This window comes from Palaemon carinicauda, chromosome 4 (assembly GCF_036898095.1).
Source record: "Palaemon carinicauda isolate YSFRI2023 chromosome 4, ASM3689809v2, whole genome shotgun sequence".
NCBI lineage: Eukaryota > Metazoa > Arthropoda > Malacostraca > Decapoda > Palaemonidae > Palaemon > Palaemon carinicauda.
The window spans coordinates 70,169,297-70,191,172 of NC_090728.1; positions in this window are offsets into that span (position 1 = coordinate 70,169,297).

The window sequence follows — 21,876 nt, forward strand, 5'->3', positions numbered from 1 at the left end:
CGAAGAGTAATCCGAGGCCTGTCTCGTTTAAGTTCCTTCACTCGTTGCGACAAATCCCATATGCTTACCGTCTCGCAGGTGTGGACCTTACTTCCCCGTGGGGCCGTCACCACCTCCATCGATCTTCCAGATGCCTACTATCACGTTACAATAGCAAGGCATTTGCGTCTTTTCTGGGCTTCAAGCTAGGCAAACAAGCCTATGCATTCAAAGTGATGCTATTGGGGCTCAACATACCACCCAGAATCTTCACCAAACTAGCAGAGACAGTAATTCAAGAGCTTCAGACTCAGGGGATACAGGTAGTAGCCTATCTAGACGATTAGCTAATCTGGTCAGACAATGCCCAGATTTCCCGCGTAGCAACGAACAAAGTCTTCACCTTCCTTCGGCAACTGGGATTCCAAGTCAACCTCGAGAAATCCCGCCGGGTCCCACAGACCAAGTTTCAATGGCTGGGACTACAAGGGGACCTGTTCTCCCATACGCTGTGCCTCCCCAAGCCGAAAGGAAGGTGATAGCGAGGAATACAAAACAATTTCTCAAGGGAAAGTTGACCTTCCGAAGGAGCCGAGAGTGGATACTAGGTTCCTTACAGTTCGCCTTCGTGACAGACGTCGTCCTGAGGTCCAAACTCAAGGACATAAACAGAGTGTGGCGCTCCAGAGCAACCACAATGCGCCGAGACAGACGTGCTCGCCTTTCCCCAACCCTGAGAAAAAGTCTGCAGAGTTGGACGAAGATCAAGAATCTTTCCAAGTCGGTTCCTTTACAACACAAGAAAGTCCAAGGATTATGGTCACCGGTCTTACAACAAATGCATGTCAATGTCCTAGAGGCCATGGCAGTCTTCCTCACTTTAAAACGTCTCAATCCAGCCCGGAATCTCAATATCAGACTGGTTCTCGACAGTGCAGTCATAGTACACTGCCTCAACAGAGAAGACTCCAGATCACCCCGAATAAACCACATCGTGTTGAAGTTTTTCTCCATGGCGGCAATGCTCAAGTGGCACCTGTCAGCAGTCCATCTAGCAGGAGTCCGGAATGTGGTAGAGTACTTACTTTCCCGGACGACCCCGCTAGAGTCGGAATGGTCACTAGACAATCGATCTTTCCAGTGGATGATATCTCAAGTCCCGGGTCTCCAGGTTGATCTGTTTGCGACGGAATCCAATCGCAAAATAGATTGTTACGTAGCCCCCAACCTGGACCCTCAGGATTATGCCACGGACTCTATGATTCTAGATTGGAATACCTGGAAGACGATTTATCTGTTTCCTCCGGTGAACCTCCTGCTGAAAGTTCTGCACTAACTCAGATCCTTCAAAGGTCAAGTGGCTCTCGTAGCCCCCAACTGGCCCAAGAGCAATTGGTTCCCCTTGTTGCTAGAACCAGGTCTCCGCCCTCGGCGGATTCCCAGTCCGGTGTTAGCAAAGACAGTGCAAACTCGCAATGTGTTCGCTTCTTCAAGGATTTTGAATGCCCTAACTTTATGGTCTTCATGAAGTTCGCAGCCCAACGGGGTGCAAACATCGATCTTTTGAATACTATTTTCCTGGAATCTGACAAAAGGGAATCTACTCTCCGTCAGTATGACTCGGCTGTCAAGAAATTAGCTAAGTTCTTGAAAGATTCCCAAGTTGAGAAAATGACGATGAACCTAACTGTGACATTCTTCAGAACTCTCTTCGAATCTGGCCTGGCAGCTAATACCATTACTACAATCAAGTCAGCCTTAAAAAAGATCTTCCATATTGGTTTTGACATTGATCTAACGGATTCAGATTTCTCATCCATTCCGAGAGCCTGTGCCAGACTAAAACCTTCAACTCGCCCTAGCGCAGTTTCCTGGTTTTTGAACGATGTTCTTAAGCTAGCCTCTGACACCTCAAATGAATCCTGTAACTATATGGCATTGTTAAGAAAGTCACTTTTTCTTTTGAGCCTCGCCTCGGGCTCTAGAATCTCAGAATTGTCAGCCTTATCTAGAGACCCTGGTCATATAGAATTTCTCTCTTCGGGTGAGGTTCTTCTCTCTCCTAACAAGTTTTCCTGGCTAAAAATGAAGACCCCCAAAACAGGTGGTCTCCCTGGAAGATTGTTCCACTTCCTCGGGATCCATCCCTGTGTCCAGTTACCACCCTGAAAGCCTACTTAGGTAGAACTTCCACTACAACCACAGGGCCCTTATTTATTAGAGAACACGGAGGAACTATTACCCTTAAGGGAATTAGACAACAAATTCTTTATTTTATTAAACAAGCTAATCCTGCATCATTCCCACATGTCCGTGATATTAGAGCTGTGGCTACCTCAATTAATTTTTTCCACCATATGAAATTTGATGAGCTCTCAAAATATACGGGTTGGAAGTCCCCTAAAGTTTTCAAGCGCCACTACCTAAAACCTTTAGAAGCTCTTAGATTTGCCACAGTAGCTGCAGGGAATATAGTTCCTCCTGAAGGTACTGAGTCCTAATCACAATGTCTTGCTCTGTCCTCTTTCCCTCCTGCCTGGCTTACCTGTTGTTCCTACCTGTTTTGTTACTATACACCCTTATGGTGTATTATTTTATTATTCAATTGTTCAATTTCACGAATTGTTTTCATTACACTTGTTCTTAATCCCCGAGCTGATTTTATTTTGCATTTTTGATTACCTAGCTGGATTCCCACTATTCATATCTGTTGAATTCTACCTACGGGTTTCATTTTTGATTGTTTACCATGTCTATTTATCACTGTCATATACATGTTGATCTATTTTTACGGGTTTCCACATCCCTCTTTTTTTATATTAAACTCATCAGCTCTGTTATTTTGTGTTATTCCCTCTTCAGGTGGTCAGCCATATTGGGTCCCCATTCTCTGGTACGATTTCACTGGGCGGCACGGGTCGGAGCCCAGAAAAGGGATTTTGACGAAGGAAAAATCTATTTCTGGGCGAGAGACCCGTGCCGCCCCGTGAACCCACCCGTCCCTCCCTGCTTGGGCCCCAATCTGGGGTGCTATAAGGAGTGACGTCACTGGCGTGAGATTGCTAGTAGTAGTAGGATGTTGAACGGCACCTCGCTGTTCGGGGATGTTGACAGGAGATATCTAAATGGTGCGAGGCCTCTGGTTGTGATTTATTCAACGCCCCAGTAGTATACCGACACCTTATTAAGGTGAGCAAGCTGGGTTCAACCTAGCATTCCTATACAAATTTTTCTCTGGTAAATTCATAGCAGTTTTTACCTTAGAAATGATGTTAAAGGAGCATTTCACTGGGCGGCACGGGTCTCTCGCCCAGAAATAGATTTTTCCTTCGTCAAAATCCCTTTTTGGGTGAGAGTGCCATGTCGTCCTGATGGAAGGGTTCCTTTAGGTAGCCTTCTAAGGGATATTTGCTACAGTGATGCTCACAGAGAATTAAACCGAAGGTCTCCAGGAATCTAACTCCTGGCGCCAGTATCCAGTTAACGATATCGCATAATATCAGGGGACATATTTTTTAGATACGACACATAGCAATCTTCACCCCGAATAGATTTAACTCTTTGATATAAGGCAGAAGAGTGGCGAAAGAAAGGGGTGCTGTTCCAGGTACCCGGTGGACCTCCTATCCATACTACTACCTGCCGCCATTCCTTTACTTGCCTTTAAGCAGGAATAGCCGCAGATAGAGTAGTTTTGGGTGGGGTCAGCAAAAGGGTGGGTCCATCAGGACTACATGGTACTCTCAACCTAACATAGATTTTTCGCTTTGCTCAAAATCTGTTATTTTGGGCTTGGCCATGTCGTCCCAATGGAAGCATACCAGAGAATTAACTTGAAAGTACTATATCTCTGGGTTTGTGTATGTGCCTTCTACCTTGAATGGATTCCTTACCTGGTTTCCTAGACCTGTATATGAAATTCCAGTTAACTGTCATTTCCACTATGCCTGGAACTGGCTTAGTGCTTCCTGCCCCCTGCAGGGAAAGTGTCGACTTCGACAATAAGGATTCAAGGTTTGTATTTCTGTTGGAACAAAAGGGAAAATTTTTAGAGGTTACCCCTAATTAGCTTGGAAATCTGTACTGATTTCAGGTTATCTCTATATGTAGGGATAAAATAAAACTTTGGCATGTTTTACTTAAATGCATCTTAGGTGTCAAAAATAGGACGCAGATACATTTTGTATCTTTATTTTGCAACTAAATTATCAAATGTAGTTACAACAAGGTAAGAATCTGATCCAGCATTAATTCACATCAGGGTTCATATATTGACCTGCAAAGGAAGAATATATATAATTTCATTTTCGGAATAATGCCACTCAATGGAGATGTGAAATCAAATTTGTCCGACTTTCTCAGATTTTGGACATGCGTAAACACTGTGATGCAAACGTTCACATGGCACTGGTGTTATTGGTCAGATTATGCACCTAAATAGAACAGTCTGTTAATCACCGTAATGATTTGCACTAGAAGGTACGAATACCAATGCACCCGCTACACTGTTGAGTCCCAAAACAGTCCACTGTTCATCGCAGCACTAGACGACGGGTTTTATGACACTACGCGCCACCACCACAAAGTGTTTTATTTCATGTACTTGCTTTGCATAGTGTTTATAGGATACTTTGGATGATTTCCACCCAGTATATGAGCGGAGCCTCTCAGAGTCCATGTGTTGGAAGAAATTCAACGAAGAAGCAACTTTTCTCGGATCGTGACCTGCGGGTGTACTGTCAGGATCCGCTCTGCGAATAAAGTAGGTGAGCTTCGCTCTCAGTTATCTTAGGGATAGGTTTGATCCAGAAGTTTCGCCTCTGAAGAGCTGTCCTCCCTTGAAGTCTGAAGTTCTTCGAAAATAGACCTTAAGACACTCTACTGGGCATAGAGAGACATCTTCCTTCAATGGGCAGATTCTCCAAGGACCCCACCTCCTAGTGGGTAGCTCATTCTTGGCAAGAAAGGCAGGATCAGGAAAAAGGTTCAGTACTCCTGTGTCTAGGAACTGAATATGGCCTTCGTTTCTGGATAAGGCCACTATTTTACTAACTCTAGCCCCTGAAGCTATTGCAAACAAAAATATCACTTTCTGTGTTAGATCTTTTAAAGTACAATCCTCATTGTTTAGGTTCGAAGCATAGTGCAAGACTTTGTCCAAAGACCACGTGATGGGCTTCGTAGGGGTTGCTGGCTTGAGTCTAGCGCATGGTTTTAGGATCTTATTGAAGATATCACAAGTGAGGTCCACCTCAAAGGCGTATAGAAGTGGTCTAGTCAGGGCTGACTTACACGCAATAATCGTGGTGGAAGCCAGGCCTTGTTCGTGTAGGTATATGAAGAAAGCGAGACAGAAATCTATCGCTATTTCTGTTGGTTACTTTGTTTTCACAAAGGACACACATTTCTTCCATGACGATTCATATTGTCTCCTAGTCGAACTTAACTTATACTCTTCGATGAAGTCAACTTTATCCTTCGAGATTCCAAATTTTTTGTGCACCGCTAGGGTGAGAAAATCATGAGATGTAGGTTGTTGGTTCTCGAGGATGAAGCGTAGACAGTCGACTTCTGGACCAGTTGGGATAAAACTGGGTTTGGCAGAGGAAACAGCTTCAGTTTCAATTCTAGAACTAGAGGGAACCAATTGCTTCTGGGCCATTTAGGGGCCACTACTGCTGCTGTCCCTCTGAAGGATATTAGCTTGTCGAGGACTCTTAGCAGGAGATTGGTTGGTGGAAACAGGGAAATGCGATTCCACCTGTTCCAATCAAGGGACATGGCGTCTATCGCTTCTGCTTGAGGGTCCGTTAAGGGGTTACGTAATGAGGTAGTTTCTTGTTGTTGCTCGTTGCGAAGAGGTCGATCTGCTGTTCCGGGACTTTTTCTGAGATGAAGGAGAATGAGTCTGCGTCTAGGGACCATTCTGTCTCTATCACCTGGATAGAGCGTTCGCCGTCACATTGCGGAACCCTTGTAGGTGAACTGCTGATAAGTGCCATCCCCTCTTCCTTGCCAGGTAGAATATGGCTAATATGACATGGTTGATGTGAGGTGATCTTGAGCCTTGTCTATTTAGACATTTTACTATCACTTCGTTGTCCAGGACCATTCTGATGTGGATTGCTCTGCGAGGGGATAGTTTCTTCAACGTCGGGAAAACTGCCTTAGCTTCCGAGATGTTGATATGAAAGGTTTTGAACTGGTGCTACCAATTCCCTTGCACTTTTCTCTCGGGAAAATGGTCTCCCCATCCGTGTGTATCACCACTGATGGTTGTGGTGGTTGCAAGGGAATTGTCCGTGCTAGGCTCTTGGCTGTTGACCATGGCCTTAACAGTGTGCGCAATAGGGTCGGGGTCAACCTTTGTTGATCTGGAAGGTTTGATGCGTATCTTCTCCAGACTCCTGACGCATCCTTTAGACGTGCTTTTAGCAAAGGGTGTGTCACTGCAGCAAACTGAAGAGAGTCCAATACTCTTTCCTGTTGGCATCTTGAAATCCTCTTTTGATGGATTAGTATCTTGACAGCTCCTCCTATCTCTCTCCTCTTCTCGGATGGAATGGAGAGGTGGTGTGACTTCAAGTCCCATTGGATTCCTAACCATTGGAACTTCTGAGCTGGAGAAAGGCGAGATTTCTTGCGATTGATCTTGAAGCCCAGGTGTTCCAGGAACTGGATCACCTTTTTGGCTGCTTGCAGACAAGTAGTCTTGGATGCTGCCCACACCAGCCAATCGTCTAGATATGCTACCACTTGGACTCCTTGGGAGCGTAGCTGCTGGACTATTGTTGTCTGCTAGCTTTGTGAATATCCTTGGGGCTGTGTTCAGTCCGAAGGGCATTGCTCTGAAGACAAATTTCTTCTTCCGTAGCTTGAATCCTAGGTAGGAGGAGAAGGGGCGGCTGACTGGCTGATGCCAGTAAGCATCTGTCAGGTTTATTGAGACTGTGTACGCCCCTTTCGGTAGAAGGTTCCTTATGTGTTGCAAAGTAAGCATTCGGAACTTGTTGTTCTCGATGAACTTGTTGAGTGGACACAAGTCTAGAATGACTCTGATTTTGTCTGAGTCTTTCTTGGGAATGCAAAACAGCCTTCCTTGGAATTTGATGGACTTTGCTTTCCTTATTACCTTCTTGTTCCAAAGTTCTGAGGTATATTCTTCTAAGGGGGGGGGGGGGGTGGAGTGTGGGAAGAATTCTGGAAAATAGGGTGGAGATCTGTTCCATCTCCACCCGAGTCCATTCGTGATTAAGCTTTGGGCCCAGGGATTGAAGGTCCAGCGATCCCGAAATTGGTACAGTCTGCCCCCTACCTGAGACCCCTCATTGCTTGGGGGGTCCTGAGGACTTGTTTCCGTGACCATGATATCCTCGGCCCCGTGAGGGGTTTCCGGAGGAACTTCTCCTTGGGCCTTTTCCTTTGTAATGGCGAAAGGTGGTCAACTGCCTCTCAAAGCCAGGGTTAAATGCCAGCGACTAGGCTATCAGTTGTTGAGGGACCATCTGGAAGGTGGTCTGAGGGTGGGCTACCAGTTGAGGCATCGTGCCCATGGTCATGGCAGGAAGTTGCGCAGGTCTGCGTGGTTTCCTTGCCTTTTTGTTCTTGGGCTGGGGAAGGTTTCCTCTTTGAGGTCATGCCCCACCTTTGGAGAAGGTTCCTATTCTCTGTGGCTGCTCTAGCTATGACCTCTCGGACCATTTCCTGTGGGGAAAGGTCCTTACCTCAGATGCACGATGAATTAAGCTTCCTGGGTTCGTGTTTTACTGTCGCTGAGGCAAACACGTGGTCTCTGCAGGCTCTCCTTGCTCTGATGAAAGCATATAAGTCCTTCACAAGGGTTCCCATGTTAGGCTTAGCCAGGAAAATATACATTTCTGGGGCTTTATGCAGGCCTGCGCTCATATCCAGGCAGTTCTGATGAGAAAGGGAGGCTGCAAGTCTCTCTTTTGTCTCCTGTTCCCTCCTCAGAGGATGGTCTGTCAACTTCGGAAGGTTCTCATTGAACTGCTGGCCTGCTATCTCTGGATCCAATTTTGAGACGGAGAAGGTTAGGTGGACGTCTTTCCACTTCTCCTCGGAGGCAGGCATTGCTAGAGAGAATGGTTTACATTCCTCTAGAGTTGGGCAAGGTTTGCCCTCTTCAACTGCCTTGATGGCAAAGCCTAGAGCTATCTCCGAAAAGGGGAAAGAGATGGAGGAAGGAGCAATAAAGATGGGATGCCTCCTGCTCAGTGCTGAGACTTTGGAGACGGTGTATCCGGCTCCTTTCAAGGATTTTAGGAGGATGGCTTGCGCCTTGTCATGTTCAAAGATAATGACTTCCTTCGGTACCATTTCCTCACGGGATGCAAGTTCATCCCACAGTCTCACGTAACAGTCTGGGTAAGCTGAAAAGCTGGGTCAGAACTCAAGATCTTCAAATAGTTTGGCTCTCATTCATCATGGGCATATGCTTTGCATACCTCCAGGGGTTAGTTCCAGAGCAGTGAGGGAGATCCGATACTCTAAGGGGCTTCTTATTGGAGCCCCTGGAAGGTACAGGGTGGTCCTTTTCCTGTATCAGTCTCTGATTTTATTGGATAGGCTGCTTCATCATCTCCTGTTCCTTCTGGAACGCTTCTAACATCCGCTGGATCGACGTGAGGATCGCTTCACTCCTGTCGACCTGTGTAGCTGGTTGAGGAGTTGGGGCTGAAGAGGTTGACAGCATAGGTTGGTATGCCGTCACGGTGAACTGAAGGTCTTCAGTTACCGTCGAAACAGATCCTTCTTCCTCCGTTCGTGGTTGTTCTACGTCTTCTTCAGGGCCTCCTTGCAGTAGGTCCTGTTCCGTGTCGGTGGACACTTCTGACATCCATTCTTGGTGGATGTCCATGCTTTCCAGTGCATTTTGTATGTCTGCATCGATCTTCAATTGTACGTGAGGAGGCTGGACCTGTTCCTGGGGCACTATCGCGTTTGGTAGAGCCTGTGGAACAGAAGGCACCTTAGCGAGTCATTGGGTAGGTATGGTCCCGGAGAGTTCTTTTGAAACCCTCTTACCCATTTGCGAAGGGTCTCCCTTGCTGTGTCCCTAGTCTCCAAGTTGACTGGGAGGGCTTCTCCGAAGCTGTTTGTCAACAGGGTTAAGCAGGTGGGGCAACCCTTCGGGTCTCAATACTTTAGGACTCCCGACACGATAAGGCAGGGAGCATGAGTCCTGCACATTGTGTGTCCACAAAAGTCCTTACCCTTGTGGTTGCAGAAGAAGGCTGCACACTTCTCCATCGGCTCCTCCTGTAAAGGAAATGGATCCAATGAGTATTGTGGTTTTTATATCATTGATATAAAAACATATATTTTATTAACAATAGTAATCACTATTGTATATAATAGCTTAGGATAGTAAGCTGGAAAGGAAGTAGAAAAGACACATATCTGCGTTTCCTCTCCCAGGCCATTGCTGAGACCTCCGTCAGTAATAATATTTAGTATCCCTGGTAGGGAAAATACAAGGTAGAAGAAACTCTAGGAATTAGAGTTAGGGTTAGTAAGTGTCTATACTAACATTATCCACCTTTAGTATATATTAATACAGATCAGTGATTTTTTAGGGTCCCAATGATCAAAGAAACCATCTGGGTGTTGCGGGAGTACTCAACCTCAACATAATATCGTGGTCCCAACAATAGAATGTGATAGGAAACACAGAGTATGTTATAAAATGTGTACTACTGTACTGTATATTTGTATACTGTAGTTCAACTGGCGGGGTTAGGTTATTACCTGGCGGCGCTAACTGATAGAGAGAGAGAAAGTATTAAGGAAGGAGAGTTTCCTATTATTATGGTTTAGCACAACAATTGGAAGTGTAGGAGGACTATCAGGCCGCCTACTGTCTCCTTGCCAGAATGAGAGTTCCAATGGAAGGAGTAAGAATCTATCTGATTGTGGCTTCCACCCATCCACAAAAGGCCTGCTGCCTGCTATACTGCTGGCGGCAATAATTGTGGATGGCAGACCAAGAGAGGGCTTAGGACTCCTCAAAAGTATGTTAGGTTTCCCACCGGCAGCTGTCAGTGCCGGCTGAATCTTACCCCCGCGATATTCACTTCCAGTGAAGGAAGGACCTAAGGGGGAAGGTGGCTGAGGCGGCTGAACTAACTGCCACCGGCAGGGTACCCTCCAGTAACACAGTCAACCTGGCAAGCCGGGATGACTGTCAGAATACCGTTGAAAGAATGTTGCGACGGCTATGACGTCACTAAAGGACAGAATGGGAAAAGGAATGTGTCTTGTAGTTCACTGAGAAGAGAGGTGGTGGCAGGTATGCCGCCTACCTTCTCCAGTGGACTGAGGAAGCCTGGCTTCCTGTGCTGACGAAGTCGTTGGCGGCAGAGGAAACATGGTTCCTTTGCTGGCGACATCGTCGGCGGCAAGACAAGGGCACCCTGAGTTAATTACTATCTGACCCAAAGCCGGAGATGGCAAGAGCTCTGTTCTACTCGACGGCAATGAAGAAAGTCGGTGTTTGCAGCCTGTAGCGGCGGCGGCACTTAGGGAGGGAGGAAGGGTTTAGCCTCTTTTCTTCGAGAGAGAATATATATCGAACCTTAACCATAGATTCTAGAGGATGTAAATCCTCATCCGAATCAATATGGAACGATAGGGTAAGGCTAAACATGGGGAATTACTTTACTAACATATATATGAGCGAGAGTAGCCTAGCTCTGGTAGGAACCACGGCCAAGGTTGGTACCACCGGGGCTCCCACCACATACGAAAAGTAAAGTTACATAATAGGAAGAGGAATAATAATATATCTGTATGCACAAACTTCACTTGTATAATTTGACTAACTGGCTAATATTATAGATAAATACCATGATATGTCTTGCTACTCACTAAATAAAATGCAATAATAACTGGCAACTGCAGTCGTAAAATGGCTGCCTTTGGTTCATGGCAACGCTCAACCAAACACACTTAAATTATTGAAATTTAACTGTGAGAAGGGAGCCTAAAATTATACACATGAAAGAATTAATACTCAACTTTCCAGAGGATGAAGATATCATATCATATATATATACATATATGTATATATATATATATATATATATATATATATATATATATATATATATATATATATATTTATATTTATATATATATATATATACACATATATATATATATGTATATATATATATATATATATATATATATATATATATATATATATATATATATATATATATATATATATATATATATATATATATATATATATATATATATATATATATATATATATAATTTTGGGCTCAAGCCATGTTGTCCTGATGGAAGTTCCTATAAGTAGCTTCCTAAGGGATATTCCCAGAGAATTTTAGCTTTAGGTATCCAGAATTCTAACTCCTGGCGCGAATATCCTTAAATTTCTCTCAAGGATATCGCATGATATCAGAGGACCTATTCTTGACACGTCACATAGCAATCTGCACCCCTAATAGCGTTAACGCTTCAAGGGGGATGTGGCAGAATAGAAGGGGAGCCGTATCAAGGTTACCCTAGTTCTCATACTATTGAGTATCACAAGAGCCCTATATCCAATATGGCGAACATTCCTTATTTTGTAGCGATTTCGCTCAGTGGTGTTCCCTGTTGATCGATTTTCAAGGATATTTATTATGCATTCTCCAGCTTCTTTCGCTTCTGAGAAGTTGAGTATTGAATCTTTACAATTTGTGTTTTTAGTTCCTGTTCACAGTGATATTAGAGTAATTTATTTTGAATTGGAGCTAGGCCTGTTACCAGAGGCGCCATGGGCGCTGTCGTTCGCTGGTTGTTATTTAGTTAGTAGAACGACATTCCCGGTTTTTTGAAATAGCATTAATAATTTATTTATGAAGCTATTTAGGCCTTTTTATATTTGTAAAGATATTTATATGCATGAAATTTTCCTTTTTACTGCGTCAATCGTATATATCAGTTTCGGTGATTTAGGTAACCGAGATCTCGCCTTGCCTAGGTAACCTAACCTAGGCAACATACTGTATACTTTCAACATTACCCTCGTGTATTGGTTATCAATTCATTGGAGATAGATATCTCCTGGAATTATTATATAGCACGATACTCGTCTCTTTTAGAGATTAAGGGTAATCCCTCTTCCCTCTGAGTGTAGCCTTTGGCTACAACCCTAATGGGTTGGCCTTGAATTTTTAATTCAGGCATGACTAACCTAGGGTTTTTCTGTCTCGTCCCTTAGCTGTAGATGGCTAGTTTTGGGATTGGGTCAGGAACTCAGAGTATTTAGTCTTGTGTCGGCAGTCAGCCGGCAGGCTGAATAGTCATTCCCCTGCTGGCTAGGCTGCCGGCATAGGAGGCTAGCCCTCCCTAGGCTACACCTGAAGTGGTTGTATGATGCCACTATCTTCTCCCTGTGGCCTAGTAGACTAGTCCTATGCTCGCTGACCCTAGGCTGAAGTGTAGTATCTTCTTAGGCTTAGGATGGCGTGGCACTGGAACTCTGTTTCTCCCTCGTTGAGAGGAGGTGGCACTGCTGCCATCCCCTTAACTGTATTGGCACACCCTAGGCTGGAGAATAGATGATTCTCCTTCTGCCTGGGATGGTGTCAATACTGAAACAGAGTTTCTTTTAGGTGTTTAGGTCTGGAAAAATGCCAGCCCCTACCACACCTCATAGGACCCTTTTTCCTCCCCGTTTCTTTTGAGACCGATATCGTGCAACCTTACCGATGCCAATGGGTTGCCGGTGCCGGCCAGACTCCCTCCCCACTGCCGTTGTCCAGCTGCCGGCGGCTATGACAGCTGCATGCAGCCATGACAACTGCCGGCGGCCAAGTTGATTGCCGGCGACTATGTCTCTTTCATCTGTCGGCGGCTATGACGGCTGCCGGCGGCGATGCATACTGCTGGTAGCCATGCCAATTGCCGGCAGCCATGACGGCTGTCACGGCTGCCGGCTGCCGGCAGCCATGATGGCTGGGAATGGGAAGTCCCTTCTGTCTCTAAGGTTCTTCAGTTCTCCCTTGAACTGCTAGCCACAAGTTCTATTGCCGGAGTACCGCCGGCCAAACCGGCACAGATAGGTGCTGACTCAGCCGGCAGCATGCCGACTGTACTAGTACTGCCGGAGGCTAGCCTGCCGGCAGTGTGTTGGCGGGACCTGGCCGGCAATAGTACTGTGGCTGGATAGAAGCCTGAATGTTACATTCTCCCCTTCCATTTGAACCTTATTTCTGGAGAAAGACAGTAAATTTGACTTTACAGCCTTAATTACTGTATACATACTGTACACAGTAATAGGTAGCCTTCACTCCATGCTATCCCTCTCTCTTTTAGCTATCATGCTGGATGTGCCGGCAAGAATTAGCTATGCCGGCGACATGCCGGCTGATCTACAGTATATGTTTATACAGGTAGTCAGTATATTTGCAGTATAGGATATACTGCAGATAGATAACTACTGTATATATTATACTAGTAGTTATATCCAATATATCTTAGATTCCCTACCCAGGTATTAGTTGAGCCCAATCCTATATTGAAAGAATATAACTTCTTCAATATTCTGATTAGAAATCAGTTTTTTAGATTACCTTACAATATTAAATATTTAAATGGCTGGAGTGTTACACTCCTAACCCTTATAGGGTAGAACCCTTTTCTTGAGTCTCCCTGATCAGGAAACTCTATGATTTAATTTTGTAAGGGAGGTCACAGCAAATAGGTTGGGTGGGATACACAAATATATGTCTTTTTTTTTTTTCTTAGTCCAGTTGGCATCATGCCAGCTGGACTGTGCCATCACTTGCTTGCCACAAAGGCAGCACAATGGCTGAACTACTTATATATAATTATACAGTAGCCAGTAATTTGCAACATAGCATATGCTGCAAATAGAAAACTATAGTATGATTATACAGTAGTTATTTCTAACATATCTTGGGTACCCTTGGCGAGCTTCTGCTGGTACCGCTCCTATATTGAAAGAATAGTATTTCTTCAATATTCTGATTGAGTAATCAGTCATCCTTACCCCACAGTGTTAGAAATAAAAAGGGACAGTGACTTATACACTTTTCTATCCCTCGGGGTTAGAACCCTTTTAGTTGGAGTTACCTCGGTAGAGGAATCTACCTATAGCTAACACTGAGGGGAGGTAACAGCAGTTGCTTACATGGGATAAACAAGTATGTGTCTCCTACTATCCCTTTATAGCTTATTGTCCTAAGGTACTTTGTTTAAAAAATGATTTTTACATATTGATTATCAGTGACATAATTATATACTCATTTTGTTCTCCTTTCTTTACAGGAGGAACACCAGATGACTTGTGCTGCAGTCTTCTGCAAGATCAAGAGTAAGGGTTTTTATAGTCATAATACTTGCAGGTTTCATGTCCTCTGCAATATTATTTCCGAATCACTACATTATTGGAACCCACAAGTTTGTAATGTATGTCGGACCTTAATGTCTGAAGGTTTCGAGAATCCCAAGTCTACAGAGACTAGGGATACAGCTCGGGACAAATCACGCTCCTGGGTGAGAGGTTTCCAGAAAATCTCTCCGGGACCTTACCTACCTAATGATAGGATGCGTAAGCTTCTATTTCCGAAGGCAAGTAAGGAAATAGTGGTGCCCCAGGCATCAATTGCATCTACTGAGGGCCAGATAGTGGGAAGGAGGGCAGGAAGTGCCCAGGGGAAGAAGGGAAAAATGTTGTGTCGTAATTGTTTCCGCCTATGCCGGCTCTAGAGCCATTGACGTCGACATCCTTATCTTCTACCCCTCTATTAGAGGGAACTGACCAATTATGGGCCTAAGTGATTAATCTATTAGAGAGCTTTCGCAAACAACACAGAAAGGAGGAAGTAAAATGCAAGATAGGGTCTAGTAAAGCTCCACTTGTTGCTTTCCAAGGGTCATACAAACGACCCATGTATCAAGACCTCCCGACATGCTCCAAAACCAATCTTTGGAGGTTTGCGGAGCTGATGCCAATTTTGAATGGCAAACTCTACATCTCAGAGAAGATCGGTGCAGTTCCTTTGTACAAAATCCAATTTTGGCCAAGCTTTGACACTTTTCTTAATTGTTTTGTTCGACTCTAGGATGAATCTTAAGTCAATGAAAGGAATGAAATCGAAGGAAGTCATGATTCTCGACCATGATAAGGCACAGGCTATCCTGTCAAGTAGCCTGAAAAAGGCGGGTTACCCGGTGTTGAAGGTATCTATACTGGGTAACAGGCACCCTTCCTTTCTTGCTCCTGATTCAATTTCATTCCCCTTTATGGAGAAAGCATTTAAATCGCTTGCCAAGGCAGTGGAGGCAGATAGGCCATGCCCTGCACTCGAGTAGTGCAAGCTTCTGTCACTAGCCTTTCCCAGACAGGAGAAGCACTGGAAGGGAGTCCATTTAACTTTTTCAGTAGGGAGATTAGATGCGGATGTTGCCAGTAGACAGTTTAATGAAGTTCTCCCTAAACTATCAGAGTTTCTCTTGTATAATGAACAAGAGACAAAGGAGAGACTTGCAGCCTCCGTATCTCTGCAAAACTACTTAGAGTTTTGTTCATCCCATCAAAGTACCCCAGACATGCTCATGGTCTTAGCCAAAATGCATATGGCCACCTGAAAGACCTTTATGCTTTTATGAAGGCCAGGAGAGCATGTAGTGAGTTTGTGTTCGTGGCCGCAACACTGAAACATGAGGTAAGGAAGCTGATATCTTCCAACATCTGGGGTAAAGACCTCTTCCCAGATGAGGTAGTTAGGGAAGTAATTAAGAATGCCACCCCGGAGAATGTAGGTCTTCTCCAATAGTTGTGCATCCTTTCAAAGAGAAAGTCTTCCATGGTTGTGGGTCCCCAACATAAAAGGAAGACGGGAAAGTCCGGAAATATACTTCCGGCTGTTCAACAACATCCCATGGCTGCAACAACCGCGATGCAGCAGGCAAGTGGTAAAAAATTTAATACTACTGATCGTTCGAAGCATAGAGATGCTTCTGGTAGGAGGGAGGTTCCTTCAGGATTGTTGGACCTTCGATCCTTGGATCCAAGGCCTAATCAAGATGGGACTACGATGGGAAGTAGAAATGTCTCCACTATCATTTCCTTAACTCCTCCTACAATCCAAAACCCTCCTGGAGGAGTATACCTAAGAGCTCTAGAGCATATAGGTGGTAAGGAAACAATAGTCCATCGTATTCCAGGGAAGGCTGTTTGGTGTTCACGAGAAGGACTCAAGAAATCTCAGAGTCATTCTGGACCTCTAGCCACTCAACAAGTTCAAATAAAACAGCGAGTTCAGAATGTTAATCCTTCTGAACATTTGGACTCTGTGTCAAAAAGGGGTGTTTGTAGTCTTGTCAGACCTGAAAAATGTCCCTTGGCAACTTCCAGCCAATCACCCCATTCCCTCCTATCTAGGATTCAAGTTACAGAAGGTAACGTATATCCTAGAAAAGATGTGTCGGACTAAACACAGTCCTAAATGTCTTCATAGGATTGGCAGACTTAGTCATGCAATAACCAAGTCTAAAAATGGTTCAGGCAACAATGTACCTGGACGAGAAGTTTGGGTGGGCAGCACCCGAAGTGGTTGGTCTATGAACATCCAAGGAAATGAACCAGGTCCTCGAACATCGCGGATGCAAGACAAGCCTCAAGAAGTCTCAATTCCCTCCAGCTCAAAGGTTTCAATGGCTGTAAAATCATTGAAGTCTGTAGTCACACCAACTCTCCTTTTCCATAGGAATATAAAAGGAGATTGTAAGGTCGGTCAAGAGACTCGGGTAATCAGTCAGATTCCCAAGATGTTAACAAGGAGGAGTCCTGAGCTCTCTCCAGTTTGCAATAGTGACAGACTCAGTGCTAAGAGCACAGCTGGAAGATGCGTCAAGAGTCTGGAGAAGATACGCATCAAACGCTTGAAGAGATCTAATAAGACCAATATAGGTCCTTCTTTAATCGCTTCTCTAACAAAGATTAAAGTCCGAAAGTCCCAAGACCATGTTGGTCCTGTCATGAGTGGAGAAGCTTTCTCCACGCAGATCAGACTTCCTTCGACTGATCTGGGACACCGAAGCGTAATGAGACGTCGCAATCGACAATGCTATAAAATGTCTCATACGCTGTAGGTGATGTTAACCATCCCTTATCTAAAAGGATGGCACCTGTCAGCAGTTCATATACAACTGATCTGCAATGTGACAGTGGATGCTCTATTTCGGCTCAAGCCAATACAGTTGGAATGGTCCACGGACGCAGACCTATTCCCTCCCAGATGGGATCAAGTCCCAGAACTACAAATCGACCTCTTCATCACGAGCGTCTTCAAGAAACTACCTCGAGATGTAGCCCCATACGAGGACCCTCTAGTGGAATTAACAGACATCATGTCTCTGGTATAGAAGGGATGGACTCAGATATCCTGATTCATCCCATCCAATCGCCTGCTGAAGGTCCTCAACATGCTGAGATCCTTCCAAGGGGGAGTAGCTCTATTGGCTCCCAAGTAGCCCAAGAGCAATCTGTCCTCTTTAGTGAAGGAACTGAAGCTGAGGCTGGCCCTAGTTCTGAACCCAGGACTATATCAGAGGGTTCAGAAGCTGATTGCCTTCGATTTATCACCGAGAACCCGATTTCCTTGCCCTAGTGGTTAGGAGAAGATTTGGGATCACAGAAGGCAATACAGTGGAACCTCTACATACGAATTTAATCCGTTCCAGAACCAACTTCGGATGTAGAAAATGTTCGGATGCAGAAACGAATTTTCCCATAAGAATACATTGAAATAGGATTAATCCGTGGTTGAGCCCAAAAACCTATGATAACTTCTTAATAAACTACTACACATAATTTTCCCATGAGAATAATGAACACTAAATTAGATAATAGACATGTAAATAAGAAGAATAGACATGTAAATAAGAAGAATTAGCAAAAAATGATAAATAAGAAACGGGTTTTTAGCGTCACTTTACTTTAGAAACTCCAGCGCAGGTGTTGTTAGTCTTGCTACGCAGAGAGGAGACGGACGGGCGGCGAGGAGGTAGAGAGGTTAACTACGATAAACGTACACTACCGTAACTTATTCTAACTTACACTAAGTGAACTTTAACATAACTTAGCTTATTTTTTTTTATTTTTATATATTTTTTTTTTTTTACATTTTCTTTTTTTCTTTTTGATGATTACGTAATTTTAATCACTATCACTCTCTACATTTAAAATTGACTGAATTTCTTTTGCTTCACTCTTTTCCGTTTTCTGTGTTTCACTTTCTTCCGCTTCACTCTTTGCCGTTTTCTTCGATTCACTTACATCTTCTTCATCGCGAGTTCGCTTCGCAGTTTTATTAAAGAAAGCATCGATAGATAATTGCTTGGTACGGCTTTTCAGAATGTTTCGAAAGTGAGTTAGGCAAACATCATCAAATTGAGAAACTACACGACAAACCTGCAATTTCTTTGGCTGGTATTTGTCGATGAAGTCGACCACGTCTTGATATTTTCCTAACACCTCTTTTATTTGCGCCGAACCTAACACATGTTCTACCTCCTCGCTCCCTTCCTCGTCATCACTCATGTGCTCCGACATAGCATGGAGTTCCTTGAGCTCATCCGTGGTAAGTTTGTCGTGATATTCGGCGACGAGTTCCGTAACGTCATCTGCGTTGACCTCCAGACCCATGGACTTGCCAAGGGAGACGATTTCCTCTACGGCTTCCGCTGCACCGACCACGGGATCAGGTTCGGGGTCAAAACCCTCGAAATCTCGGGGAGCAACAGCATCAGGCCAAAGCTTCTTCCAAGCGGAATTGAGGGTCCGTCGAGTTAATCCCACCCAAGCCTGATCTATGATCTTCAAGCAGTGCACGATGTTGAAGTGGCCCCTCCAAAATTCACGCAAAGTTAAGTTGGTGCTTTGCGTGACATTAAAGCACTGCTTAAATAAGTGCTCGGTGTACAGCTTCTTAAAATTAGAGATTACTTGCTGGTCCATGGGCTGGAGGATAGAGGTGGTATTCGGTGGAAGATACAGCACCTTTATGAACTTGAATTCATCGAAGATATCATCTTCAAGTCCGGGGGGGGGGGGGGGGGGGGGGTGAGCGGGTGCATTGTCAAGGCATAGCAGGCACTTTAAAGGCAATTTCTGTTCATGAAGATACTTCTTCACAGAAGGGCCAAAATCTTGGTTTACCCATTGCACAAAGAATTGCCTAGTGACCCAGGCCTTCGAGTTGGATCGCCAGAAAACATGAAGCTGATCCTTATCGACGTTGTGTGCTTTAAATGCCCTAGGGTTCTCTGAATGGTAAACCAGTAAGGGCTTGACTTTAAAGTCCCCGCTAGCGTTGGCACATAGGGCAAGAGTCAACCGATCCTTCATTGGCTTATGCCCAGGCAATTTCTTCTCTTCGGCAGTGATGTAGGTTCGACTCGGCATCTTCTTCCAAAACAGCTCGGTTTCATCACAATTAAACACCTGCTGCTCTACGTAGCCTTCTTCCTGCACGATCTTTTCGAAGTTCTTGACAAAGTCAGCTGCAGCCTTTGTGTCCGCACTAGCAGCCTCTCCGTGGCGAACAACTGAATGAATCCCGGACCGTTTCTTAAATTTCTCGAACCAGCCACGAGATGCCTTGAAATCATCTGAGGAAGGCTCGGTTGAACTCTCCCCAGCATCACCCCCAGAGCTCTCCTCCTTCAAGTCCGTAAAGATGGCGTGCGCCTTCTCGCAGATAACGGTCTCGGTGATGGTGTCGCCAACGATCTCTCTATCCTTAATCCACACTAGTAGAAGTCGTTCCATCTCTTCTATGATAGGGGTACGGCGTTTGGAAATTATAGTGATCCCCTTAGAAGGTTTCACTGCTTTAATAGCTTCCTTCTGTTTAAGGATTGTCGAGATCGTCGACATATTACGGCCATACTGTTTAGCAAGTTCACTCACGCGGATGCCACGCTCATGTTTTTCAATAATTTCCAGCTTAATTTCTAAAGAAAGCATTTCCTTCTTCCTTTTCTCACCACTACCACTACCACTACCACTGGCAAAACTAAGCCTTTTAGGACCCATAATTTACGTAAATTACCGTTAAAGGATGCACCTAAAAAATCACGATTAAAATAGAGTTAATAGCAGAACGCACAGAGCACAACCGCAAGAAGCCAACGAGAACAGAGGACTGACCCAAGACCCGCTAATTGAGCGTCCCTCCGAGGTCGATGTGCTGCCTTCTATCAGCGGAAATAAAAAACACTTCAGGCGCTATGAGCACCGACTACGCGTACGAGTATTGTTTACTTCAGGTGTCGAAAAAAACATTCGGGTGTAGAGTCGGAACGTGTTCGAATTGTACTTCGCGTGTCGAAAAATTCGGATACAACCATACAACCGGTACGACGAAAATTGCTTACTTCGTGTGTCGAAATAAAATTCGGGTGTAGAGTCAAAAATTTGCTCGAATTTTACTTCGGATGTTGGAAAATTCGGATGTAGATACGTTCGTGTATAGAGGTTCCACTGTATAGAATTCTTAGAAGAATATAAAACTAAGTCAACAAAAAGACAATATGAGTCTTCTTGGAAAAAGTGGGTTGCTTTTGTTAAAGCAAAAGGACCGAAAGAAATTTCGATGAACTTCTGTCTGTCCTTTGTCCACCTTCATAATCAAGGCTTGGCAGCCAACACAATACCTACGTGCAAATCAACCTTGACTAGACTTCTTCTATATGCCTTTCAAGTAGATCTATCGAATGAAATCTTTAATAAGATTCCGAAGGCATGTGCAAGGCTTAGGCCTGCACCACCACCAAAGCCCATTTCATGATCTTTGGATAAGGTCCTACATTATGCCTCATCTATGAACAATGAAGATTGTTCCCTTAACCCTGGAACGGTACGGTGGGTCGTCCGCGACCCCGAGCGTCAAAAAAAAAGAGGTTTTTCTCACGTGACTCACCCCCGTGACTGAATTTGTGGGTGATCGACCTGCAGTAGGTGTCTCGCCTACACGCTCTAGTAGTGTCCAGATGTGCATTGCTGTAGCTGTACTCCTTCCCCGATTTCTGAGGCGCGTCGGGGTCGAGCGCGACCGAGTTTACCCTTCTAAGGTAATTTGCATAATTATCAAAGTTATTACGTACAGTGAACCCTCGTTTATCGCGGTAGATAGGTTCCAGACGCGGGCGCGATAGGTGAAAATCCGCGAAGTAGTGACATCATATTTACCTATTTATTTAACATGTATATTCGGACTTTTAAAACCTTCCCTTGTACGTAGTACTGTTAACAAACCACCCTTTAATGTACAGAACACTTAATGCATGTACTACAGCACCCTAAACTAAAACAGGCACAAATATTAAAGGCGATTTTATATCATGCGTTTCCTAAACACCTAAAAAGCACGATAAAAAATGGCAACCAATGTTTTGTTTACGTTCATCTCTGATCATAATGAAGAAACAAACTCATTTAGTGTACACATATATGTATAGGTTAGTTTTTGCATCGATTATATTGATTATACAGTACTGTATGTTGATTTTTTTATTACCAATGTTTTAGTTTACATATTTTTCTTAGGACTTCCAAATGAAATCTTTTTCTTTATGACGCCGCCTGAAACGACGGCGTGTACGCTCAGTAAACAACCACGCTCAGAACAAACAAGGCATTTAACGCGCATGATGATAGTGATAAATAATGATACAGTACATACAGTATTTACAGTAAAAGCATTTACAAAATATGTTACCTTACAAATATAAATTATACAGTACTTGTACGTAGCAAAGCAGGAAAACAATTTACGAGAGAGAGAGAGAGAGAGAGAGAGAGAGAGAGAGAGAGAGAGAGAGAGAGAG